This window comes from Electrona antarctica (genome assembly GCF_951216825.1).
Source record: "Electrona antarctica genome assembly, contig: scaffold_49, whole genome shotgun sequence".
In the NCBI taxonomy this organism is placed as follows: domain Eukaryota; kingdom Metazoa; phylum Chordata; class Actinopteri; order Myctophiformes; family Myctophidae; genus Electrona; species Electrona antarctica.
In genome coordinates, this window is record NW_027638103.1 from 660,713 (window position 1) to 671,945 (window position 11,233).

An 11,233-nucleotide genomic window follows, 5' to 3' on the forward strand; every position below is an offset into this window, starting at 1 on the left:
CTATCTCTAATAAACACTACCGTTCAGTAACAGACCCTCCCTGTCTCTCTATCTCTAATAAACACTACCGTTCAGTAACAGACCCTCCCTGTCTCTCTATCTCTAATAAACACTACCTAATAAACACTACCGTTCAGTAACAGACCCTCCCTGTCTCTCTATCTCTAATAAACACTACCTAATAAACACTACCGTTCAGTAACAGACCCTCCCTGTCTCTCTATCTCTAATAAACACTACCGTTCAGTAACAGGCTCTCCCTGTCTCTCTATCTCTAATAAACACTACCGTTCAGTAACAGACCCTCCCTGTCTCTCTATCTCTAATAAACACTACCTAATAAACACTACCGTTCAGTAACAGGCCCTCCCTGTCTCTCTATCTCTAATAAACAGACAATTTCAGGTGGGCTGCACATTTTCAGCCAATCAGGAGAGAGTACCCATTTATCAGCTTCAATTATATTATATTGTGCCAGCTCCACAATGCGTCACATGATCACAATGTGAGTTTGTAGATTGGACATTTTCAATCGATCGGCCAAAATGTATAGCCTATAGGGCTGAAGTGGTTAATTAGTCCATGGGCTCAGACCAGGGCTGCGTTCGAATTGCTAGGGTTGTTCCCTACTCCCTACTCCCCACACGGGGACCCAGACTCAGTGGACTCAAATAGTGATTAATTCGGACAATACTCCCTGTATGGGGAGCACCGACTCTGACGTCAATATCGGTAGAGGGCGCTATAGGTCCACGGGTTCATGTACTTTTTATTTGCATTGTAATCCCCCATAGGGTTCAGATCGCCTCATAAAGAACTGTATGAAAAATAAACAAATCATCCCGGCCGTTTCACTCATTTGGATATGAAGAATCAACTGACTACAAAAAAACAGTCAAAACGCTGCTGCTGAAATGATGATAAAAAGGTTATTCTTTTAAAATAACATAGGCCTATGATTATTATCAATACATTAATATTATATCCATTATGCAATATGAAAACAGTGCACCACCTTGACAATATGAAAATATCAGCAGCATGATTATGAACCCCCGCTAATCCTGGGGGGGGGGGGGGGATACGGAAAAAATAGCCGATCTATAAGCAACGCGACGTCCGTATTGTGAGCTTGTAGATCGGGTACTTTTGGTAAAGAATTACCAAAAGTAGCCGATCTACAAGCTCTGCTCACATTACAATACGGACGTTAACAGAAACAGCAGTTCCAATAAATTACTGCCTACATAATGAAGTTGTAATGTATTTAGCGCAATGAAATAATGTTAGGTAACATATATTTTTTAATGTCAGGAATTAATTAATATTAATAAAACATATGTTCGGAGACACAATTAATGTCTCACATGCATGTACAAAATATATATTGGACTTTAGCACATAGCTTTACAACCTCACCAACCTTAATCCAAAAACTATTCAAATATAAGGCCTTCTACACTACAGCAAGCAACTCATTCCTCTCCTAACGTCATGCGCTGGGCCTGGGTGATATGAATGAATCAGATTAGTAATACTATTGCAAATGCAAATGAATTGTTTTATTATAAATAAATAAAACAAAACAATTGCAAATAAATGCACAGATCATTTGTCTCGAGATCTGTAGCTTCGAGATCCGCCAGGGAAGAAAAGAGAGGGGAAACGAAAGTTTAAAAAGTACATTTGTGTTGATTTCTTTCGCTGGTTCAACTTCTGCCTCTTCTGAGTTGGAGCGCAATAAGCGCATGCATGCAGAAGCAGCGCACGTGCGCGCAAACGCGTGCATGTGTGTTCAAGAGCGAGCTTGCGCAATGCATTATGGGGCAGATTTGCTTCGCTGTGTTTTTGTAGTGACCATCGGATGGTCCCTACAATTCCCGGTGAAATGAAATTAAATCTATATTTACCCAGGGTATCTGGGCTAAGCTCAAGAACTTGTTTCCAGCCAGGCCCTGCTCATAGAACACATTTCATCGTAGTGGTTCAATGCCTTGTTCAAGGGCACTTCAGCGGTGGTAATTTTAACGGCTGATTCGAACTAGGAACCTTCCGGTATCAACGCGCCGCTATCCGTTCGGCCACCGCTGCCACCTGCATTGTGGGATACTTCAGTCCACTACATTAGGTTGCAAAAATGCTCACTACATATTCGGACACTATAACAAAATGGCGGAACCCCAAAGTAGTGCACTATATGGGGCAGCCGCATAGGCAAGGGGGCAGGCAGACTTTCCAACGTTGAAGCTCTGGGTCCTAGTGGTAGGAGGAGGGACTACAGGCGGACCCGTGGATTCATGACCGGGAAACCCCGTGCAGCTGGGCTTTAACGTTGAGCGCTCGGTTGCCCTACGTCACTCAGGACCTCAAAGTTGAGGTCCTGGGAGGGACTTCCGGCAGTCTTCCGGGTGCTTCAAAACGCCACTGACATGAATAGTTGGGGGGGCGGAGCTTCGCGCCAGTTCAGTCTCTATTATATATATACTCTATGGGCATAGGGAATGAAATGAAATGATTACTATATTTACCCAGGGTCGAACTAGGAACCTTCCGGTATCAAGACCGCGCCGCTATCCGTTCGGCCACCGCTGCCACCTGCATTGTGGGATACTTCAGTCCACTACATTAGGGTGCAAAAATGCTCACTACATATTCGGACACTATAACAAAATGGCGAAACCCCAAAGTAGTGCACTATATGGGGCATAGGGAATGAAATGAAATGATTACTATATTTACCCAGGGTATCTGGGCTAAGCTCAAGAACTTGTTTCCAGCCAGGCCCTGCTCATAGAACACATTTCATCGTAGTGGTTCAATGCCTTGTTCAAGGGCACTTCAGCGGTGGTAATTTTAACGTGTCGGACCGCTGATTCGAAATGGCGACCTTCCGGTATCAAGACCGCTCCGCTATCCGTTCGGCCACCGCGTTCGAACGCAGCCCAGGATTTTTACTAGTGAGGGACATTCAAGGTGGCAAATGCGATTGTGGCAGGATGGGCGTGAGCGTTCCCACGCTGTCACGGCCCGTCCTCCGCCCACTGCGTAATGGATTGATTTGTGGCATTTATAAGACGCCACGTCTTCCGTGTTCATTAGTTGTCTGTCTCTCCTCCGCTCTGTGTGGGAACGCTCTCTACGATCGGGAGACATTCCTCTTCAGTTGAGGCGGTCATTCTGAAGCGGCTGTTCGATCGGGGAACAGCGCGCTTAGTTGACACATCTGTGAAGGTACGTTTCTCCACATTGCTGTGTATTCTAGCGCCTGCCTTAGAAGTTGAACGTGACTGTGACCGCTTGTTTTGTTTCTAGCCTCGGGGCTACACAGTGAACATCTCCTTCTGGAGTTCTGTGTGGTGAACTGGCACAACGCCACCCCGGTACGTTATTGGTGGTTCTCCTTCTCTATATATATGAATTTGGTGTCGTTGATGCCAGGGGAATATAAACAGGCTTTTGTTGTTTACAGTTCCTCTTTATCTACCTGGCTACCGCTGCGGTGAAGCACAACGGTTGATTGATTGATTGATTGAAGAATTTATTAACAGTTTGCAGAATTACAGTACATTTCAAGCACAAACTCAATACAAAGGCTGTTAACTGTGAGTGGACGACCCAATTAAGCATTACACTTGTTTCCAACAGGGTCCACCATGTTCAAATCATCAAAACATTTAGAGACGTACAAATAGACACTTCTATAGACAGAACAGGAATTCATCAAAAAGGAGGTAAAAAGGGAAAAGAAATATATACAGTGAGGGGAAAAAAGGGGGGGGCGGGGGGGAGATTCAGATTTTACGGGGGCCAGTTTCGAATTGCAGCCATCCGTAGGTGCCCTTTGAGAGCGGTTTTGAAGGAGTCAAGGGATTTGCATGTCTTAATGACAGTTGGTAGGGCGTTCCACATTTTGGTGGCATAGGAGCGAAAAGAATTTAGTCCCTTGTTTGTGCCGAATCTGGGTTGTACATGGTTCGTTGCACTCCCTCTGGTGTTGTGGGTGTGGACTTCGTTAACATTAAGGAAGTATCTAGACAGGTACATGGGTATCTTGGTGGTGTATCGAATCTTGTGGACCAGACCCATTGCAAGTTGCTGTACTCTGTCGTCGACCCTAAGCCATTCCAGCCTGTCGAAGTGGGCAGGGGTGAGGTGGGTTCGGGGGGCTAGATCAAGTAGGAGCCTGACCAGTTTGTTTTGGGAAGTCTGGAGCCTGGTTTTAAGGGCCTTTGAGGTGCTGTGGTACCAGGAGGTGCATGCATAGTCAAAGAAACCCTGTACAAGGGCTCCTGTTAAGGTCTTCAAGGTGTTTTTGTTGACCAGTGAGGAGATCCTGTAGAGGAATCTTGTTCTATGGTTGACTTTTTTGATTACGTTGGTGGCCATTTTATCACCGGAAAGATTAGCCTCCAGGATGGAACCTAGGTAGGTAATTTCATCTTTACGTGTGATAACATTGTCACCCACTCTAACCAAGAAGCCATTTGCCTTGCTGAGATTACTAATAGAGCCAAAGAGAATGGATTCAGTTTTTCCCAGGTGTAAAGATAGTTTGTTATCAGCGAGCCAGGTGCAGATTCTACCGAGTTCAGAGCTGAGGGCATTTTCAACCTGCAGTTTGTCCCTGTCCAAGACCAGCAGTGCTGAGTCATCTGCGAACAGGAACAAGTTGCAGTCACAGGCTGAAGTCATGTCGTTTACATATATTAGGAACAGTAGAGGCCCTAGTATGCTTCCTTGTGGAACGCCACAGCTCACTGGGAGGGGGGGGGACAGTGTTCCGTTCACTTCCACCATCTGTTCTCTCCCCTCCAGGTAGGATTGCATCCAGCTCACTGATGTGCTATCGAAACCAATTGCTTTTAGCTTGTTAACCAGTATGGAGTGGTTCACGGTGTCAAAAGCCTTTTGGAGGTCCAGCATGACCATGCCGCAGTATTTGCCAGCGTCCGCAGCGTCCGCAGTACGCCGTGGCCTCATTACAGCTGGTGAGTCCCATTGTGCGCCTCTCTGTTCTTGCCTCAGCGAACTATAGTAGTTAAGTAGTATCTTAATACGGCCGTTTGCGTTTCAGGGCCAGCACCACACCTGCTGCTTTGCTGATATTACCATTCTCATGAGCCACCGAGTCTGAGAACAATCACACGGTCACGAATGGTCCCAGTGTTTGGATTGCTGCTCGCCTGGGTCTGGGCCTGGTTCTTTGTAACCCTTCTCATTTAATTCTATTCCTCTATTATATTGTATTCATGCAATGTCTGGGCGTATATATGTATATATATATATATATATATATATATATATATATATATATATATATATATTGTGTATTATATATCTTATACTATATATACCATTGTGATTTAGATACGACCGGCTGAAGAGAATACTGTCATTGTAGAATACCTCCCACTGTGAAGTGCTGATATATATATTTATCCTCATAGGTCCGGTGCTGGGGATAAGCTACGCTGGAGCAGCTGACGGCCGTCCAGTGGTGGTGGTAATGCCCTGTTTCCCTTAGTTTACTTTTCCTTTGTGGTTTATTTTGAGGTGTTGTGTTGTGTTTTGTTTGTGTATTGCCACCACCCTGGACCGTTGAGCCTGCCCAGCTCCCCTCCTCCCCCCCAGTACTGGCTTGTAGTTTGGTGATATCCCTAGCTCTAGGCACTTTATAGTCACTTGCACTTTAACCCTGTTGTTGGATATTGCTATATCTTATTGATAAATGAAATGTCTTCTTACTATACCATGTTTTAATTAATTATATATATATTGCTAAACCAACTATTTAATAAAGTGTTTTGTATATTGGTTACACACGTTTCTGCCTTGCCTTTATTGTTGTTACTGAATCTGTGTTGGGGAGTCATTACGTGCTCCGGGTGTTCAGTATTAGTATAATATTCCTGGGGTGCAATTCCCCAGGTGGCGTAGTTGGCTACCTTAATCTATACCACCCCGCCACACTATCATGGTTTTTTTAAAAGGTCTATATCCCTAGATAATATTTCAACATGATAGCAAGTGGTAGCTTAGTTGCACTTATGAGCCTTCAAAGACACCAACTATAGATTCACAGAATGAAAAATCGCCTAACTGTTTTTTGAATAAAACATGTCATACAGAGGAAAAAATTAAGAAGTATCTGTCTTTCACTCACTTTAACCAATGAACATCATCATAATCATCACTGTCATATCAATATCAATTCTTCAGTATTCGTCATATTCATCATTATCATCACATAATCAATCAGTTTCACTTCAGGTTTGTAGCGTGCACATTTCTGTGCACTTTAATTTGTTGGCAAGGCAGGAGCAATCTGAACGTTTGCAGGTCCGTACACAGGTCCGTACACAGGTCCGTACACACTTGCAGGCCATAAGTTCCAGCACAGCCATTTGTGCTGGTGCCCCCCCATCCCCCGCATCCAGTCTGAAATCAGCATACCTATAAGAGATGTCATCCATATCAGTGAATCCAAATGACTATACATTTCAGATTGCTGGGCATGGGGGGGGTCAGATCAACATATGGAATACATTCTGTACTGGCCATATATGGAGCGTGTCTTGAGTGTACAGGGTTTCATTAGGTCAGATCAACATATGGGATGTCAGAACGGGTCAGCTCCATATATGGAGATCTAAGGGTGGCAGCGGGGGCAGTGACTTGAGTCTACAGGGTTTGGTGGAGTCTGGCCATATATGGAGCGTATCTTGAGTGTACAGGGTTTGATGAGGTCAGATCAACATATGGAATGTCAGAACAGGTCAGCTCCATATGTGGAGATCTAATGGTGGGCGGGGGCAGTGTATTTAATATAGGGTTTGATGAGGGCCCATTTTCGGGCCTGTTGAGAACTCTAGTTTTCGCCGGCTGCTGGGCGTGGCTGCACTAATACCTCTGTGGCAGGCCCGTCTAGAGTTTAAATGGACAGGTAGGTATCAGTCAAAAGGGATTAATCGAAGAGGAAGGACGGGTGGGGATGGATCAACCTATGGAATGTCAGAACAGGTCAGCTCCAGTTTTGAAGCTCCATATGTAGATCTAGGTGATGATCCAGTCTTCTCCATGTATGGCTATCCAGGGTTTGATGAGGGCAGTGTCGTGATCTTCATATATGGAGACGGCCATATATGGATCGTGTCACAAGGCGTGATGGACTGATGGCCATATATGGTGGTGTGATGTGTCACGAGGCGTGCGGCATTGACGGCCATATATGATGGTGTGATGTCACAAGGAGAAACAAAACACCACATTCCACTATAATCTTTGGCCTTTGTTGGCAAGCGAAAACATTCAGTGGTATTATTCTGGTTGCTGATCAACATAACCAAAGTCATATAGTCCTCTTCTGGTTGGACAGCATTTTGAGTATGACCTTGCTCTCTCCTCCTATGGCCACAAGGCCATGCACCTTTGTGATGTGAAGTGCATTATTCACCCAATGGCACAGGGATCTGATTCTTATTGTCTCCACCAGGCCGAAGGCATGGGGAGAGAGTATGTTTTGCACTCCGTCCGTGTGTGTCCGTCCGTCCGTCCGTCCTTCCGTCCGTCTGTTACCAGCTAATCTCCGGCACCGTTAACCTGGTCGATGCCAAACTTTGCACACACACTCCCTGGATGCCAACGATGAACCTCTGCCCCGCATTTTCCAGAACGGCCTGTTATAGCGCCACCATGAGGCAGCTTTTCAAATTTTTTACCTAAAACTGCACCGATCTGCGTGAAACGTTGCATGCACACTCCCTAGAGGCCAAGGACAAACCTTTGACCTGCATTTTCAGCATCTGCCTTTTATAGCGCCACCAGGAGGCCGACTTTTGTAAAACACATTTTTTGATATTACTCCTCCAGATTCTGTCCAAAAATCTCACAAATCGTTACACAGTATCTCTATGGTCATGTGCTCAAGTCGGATCTGTCCGATATTTCATATTCCATCCTAATTGGCTATAATTGGCTTTCACAGTTTGCAAGATTGCCCCGTTTTGAACAAAAGCCTCAAATCATGAACGCAGCATGCAATTTACGTGAAATCTTTCACACATTTTCTTACTAGGCTGAGGAATATATCCCACCCTTTTCACATTGGCCTGTTCTAGCGCCACCAACAGGTTGATTTTTGCAAAACACATTTTTGGAACAAAATGCCTCAAGTCATCCAATTGCCATCATAGGCAAACATGTTTATATTACTCCTAAACATTTTGCCAAACATCTCACACAGTCCTATCCTCCTGGTGGAGACCTGTGCCCAGAAGGGCACTTTTTCTAGTTGAACATGAAATGTACATTGATAAATTCTTGTCTTTTAGAGGGGAATCAGAGGGGACGTAGTTTCATAGCACATTGAGAAAGGTAAAGTTCCCCAATTTCGGGATCTTCCTCCAGGATTGTATTGAGCATGGCCTGCTGCTCATGCTCTCAAGTCTCAACCAGCTGTGCTGACTCTGCACATGAACCGTTCAGGTTGGGAAATAGGACTGTTTTCATGTGTGCTTCTACAGCACTATTATTGTTCTTTGCTTCTAGTATATGCCTTGTTGTGGTAGGGCCATACTGTATTTGCCTATTTCCAGGCTCCATCAAGCCAACTATCTTCTATCTATGGTGTTGGGTCCAAGCTTATCGGTATTCCAGTGATCATGCAGTACATCCGTTGTGTCTGCTTCAAGACTGTTATCAGTGTTTGGTGAGATGCGAAAATACTTTTCGCTGTGCTGTACTGTACTGTACATTGACAATACATTGAATCTCATCTCATCTCATCTCAAATGCAAAGCACGAAGACCTCTGTCAAAGGCTTCTCAGATGCCAGGATTGAGTTATATGATGACCAGATAGGGATATTCGGGTGTGGTGGAGGTAGGACTGCTGTTTCCTCAGGTCTTTCAGAGGGCAACTGGTCATTTCAATAAGTAGTGACTGCTAAGCCCTCAGGGACATCTTGCTAGGAACCCCAAGAGGGTGACAGGTCATCTGTTGACATGGTGTCCACGACCAGGACATCCTCAGCTTCAGTTTTGCGCATGAAGACTTGAAAGTAGCCAGACCAGACATGCTTGATTCCTTCAAGGCTTGCCCCAGGATTAAAGTCATCAAGGTTACATAACTTAATTATGACAAGACATTCTTTTATGGACATCAAAACAGACTTAGACTGTAAGATCCTTCTCAATAAAGGTAAAGCAAAACATATAATAGCTATTTATGGGTTTCAGCCCATTTATGCAAATATGCTAAATGACAAAAGGTTGAATAATTTAGTCATGGCAAGATATGAATTTCAGGACATGTATAGACTCAGAGTCTAAGAGAGACTAAATTGTGAAAAATGTAGAAAATGTCTAGTAAAGTATAGAAATGTCCTTATTTTGACCTAATTTCTTTCACTACTTGTGCAAATGATGCAAATTAAGAAGGTGGCATGATGCACTATATGGTAACTTCTAAACATCACAAACATAGACTTATGCCCTCATTTATCAATTGAGTGTAAAATCTGCCCCAAATTCGAGTGTAGGATTCGTAGTACACCCACGTCGGGTCGGCATTTACAAAGTGATCGCAGACAGCTGTTCCTTCCTAATTTCATTCCTAGCAGTGATAAATGTGACGGCTGAAATCAATCTGGCACGCCCTATGAAATCAAGCCTCGCCCTCGTTTTTGCGACATGAACAACTGCAATACGACCTGGAAACCATGGTTACAGGGGACAAAAACTCGCTTGCCTAAGTTGCCTTGCTGCCCCCTCCCATACACACACACAGACGCACGCACGCACACGCAACTTGTTGTATCTTAAATAAATAAACCTGCATGAATTAAATAAAGCTGTAGGACTATGTCGTATCTTATGACACGAGACCCTACAAACTTAACCAAAACACTGGGAGAGCATTGAGATAATTGTGAGACGCAGACAGAGTGAAGTTCCTTGATGATGTTGGTTTATTTCGGAGTACACAGCAAAGCATAGCATAGCATAGGCCTGGCTGGCCTTGACCAGCCACCAGGTAGTGACTGGCCAACTGACTGAACTGGTTACATTCAATTGCATGACATTAAGTACAGTTTACAAGAGGTGAGAATAGAGGCGTGTTCACTGTTCCCCTGAAGTCAACCCCAGCTTACGCATTGATCAGCCATTTGTTGAGTGGCCACTTTGAACCCCCGTTTAGCATTTGATGGCCCTAGGTGTGAACCAGGATCTCAGGACTCAAACAAAAGGCACAGTAAAACAACCCCTGTCCCCAGGTGGTCCTTGAATATCAAAGACAGACCCCAATTAAGCCAGCCAGCTAGTCTGACCAACTAAACAACAGATCACCATCTATGCCCAAGAACATGAGATATTGTAAGAATTATTGATTCATAATTCACCACATTCCCCCTTTGACAGACACAGTCTGTCACTATGAAATATGAAACCATAATTATCTTACCAGTTACCACCCCCCTTGATCCTCAGCTTAACAATACATTCGAGACACCAGAATAACAGATTTCCCCAACATAGTTTTCAGACAGACATTCAAGATTACACAACTCGACATAAATGATTTCCTTTACAGTAAGTACAAATACAATTTCGTATCAGTGGATAATTCATAATTGGTTTCCATTACAGTAAGTTCAAACACAATTTCGTATCAGTGGATGGATCGGATCAGAATTCTCTTTGCGTTATTTCAAACTCTTATGGCTAAAAATGTCACAGAACATTAGGAGGATAATTTCCCTGTTGTTACTCAAATCTAGGATAACATGTTTATAAGCACCAGATCACATGAAACTCTCTCTTTGGAGTTTTCACAGGACCGAAATCAAAATAAGTCTTAGACTTATCCTGACCATAACACACCAAATCACATAAACCTCTCTTGGAGATTCACAGGACCAATAACACACCAAATCACATAAACCTCTCTTGGAGATTCACAGGACCAATAACACACCAAATCACATGAACTCTCTTTGGAATTCACATGAAAAATAAGAAAAAGGAAGAACACGTTATATCCCAGAACAGAAGCCAACAGAAATTTAACCCCTCACTAATAACTCCCATCCCGTAATTTAAATCACATTTTAAGCCCTAGAAAACCACAAAAGAGTCAAATTAAACCCTCCTTTCAACACTGTCGGTACTACACGACTACCAATTAATTACCCTGTAATTTAATCACTATCCTGACTTTAAACACTGTCGGCACT

At 43.8% G+C, this 11,233-nt stretch overlaps 1 long non-coding RNA gene across 1 annotated transcript; it reads left to right on the forward strand.

Annotated features, from left to right (window-relative positions):
- Window positions 1-3,123: 3,123 nt before the first annotated feature.
- On the forward strand, window positions 3,124-5,405 carry LOC306918387. Its single transcript, XR_013789332.1, has 3 exons — window positions 3,124-3,231; window positions 4,816-4,988; window positions 5,075-5,405. It is a non-coding gene; the product is annotated as an uncharacterized lncRNA (long non-coding RNA).
- Window positions 5,406-11,233: the final 5,828 nt, after the last annotated feature.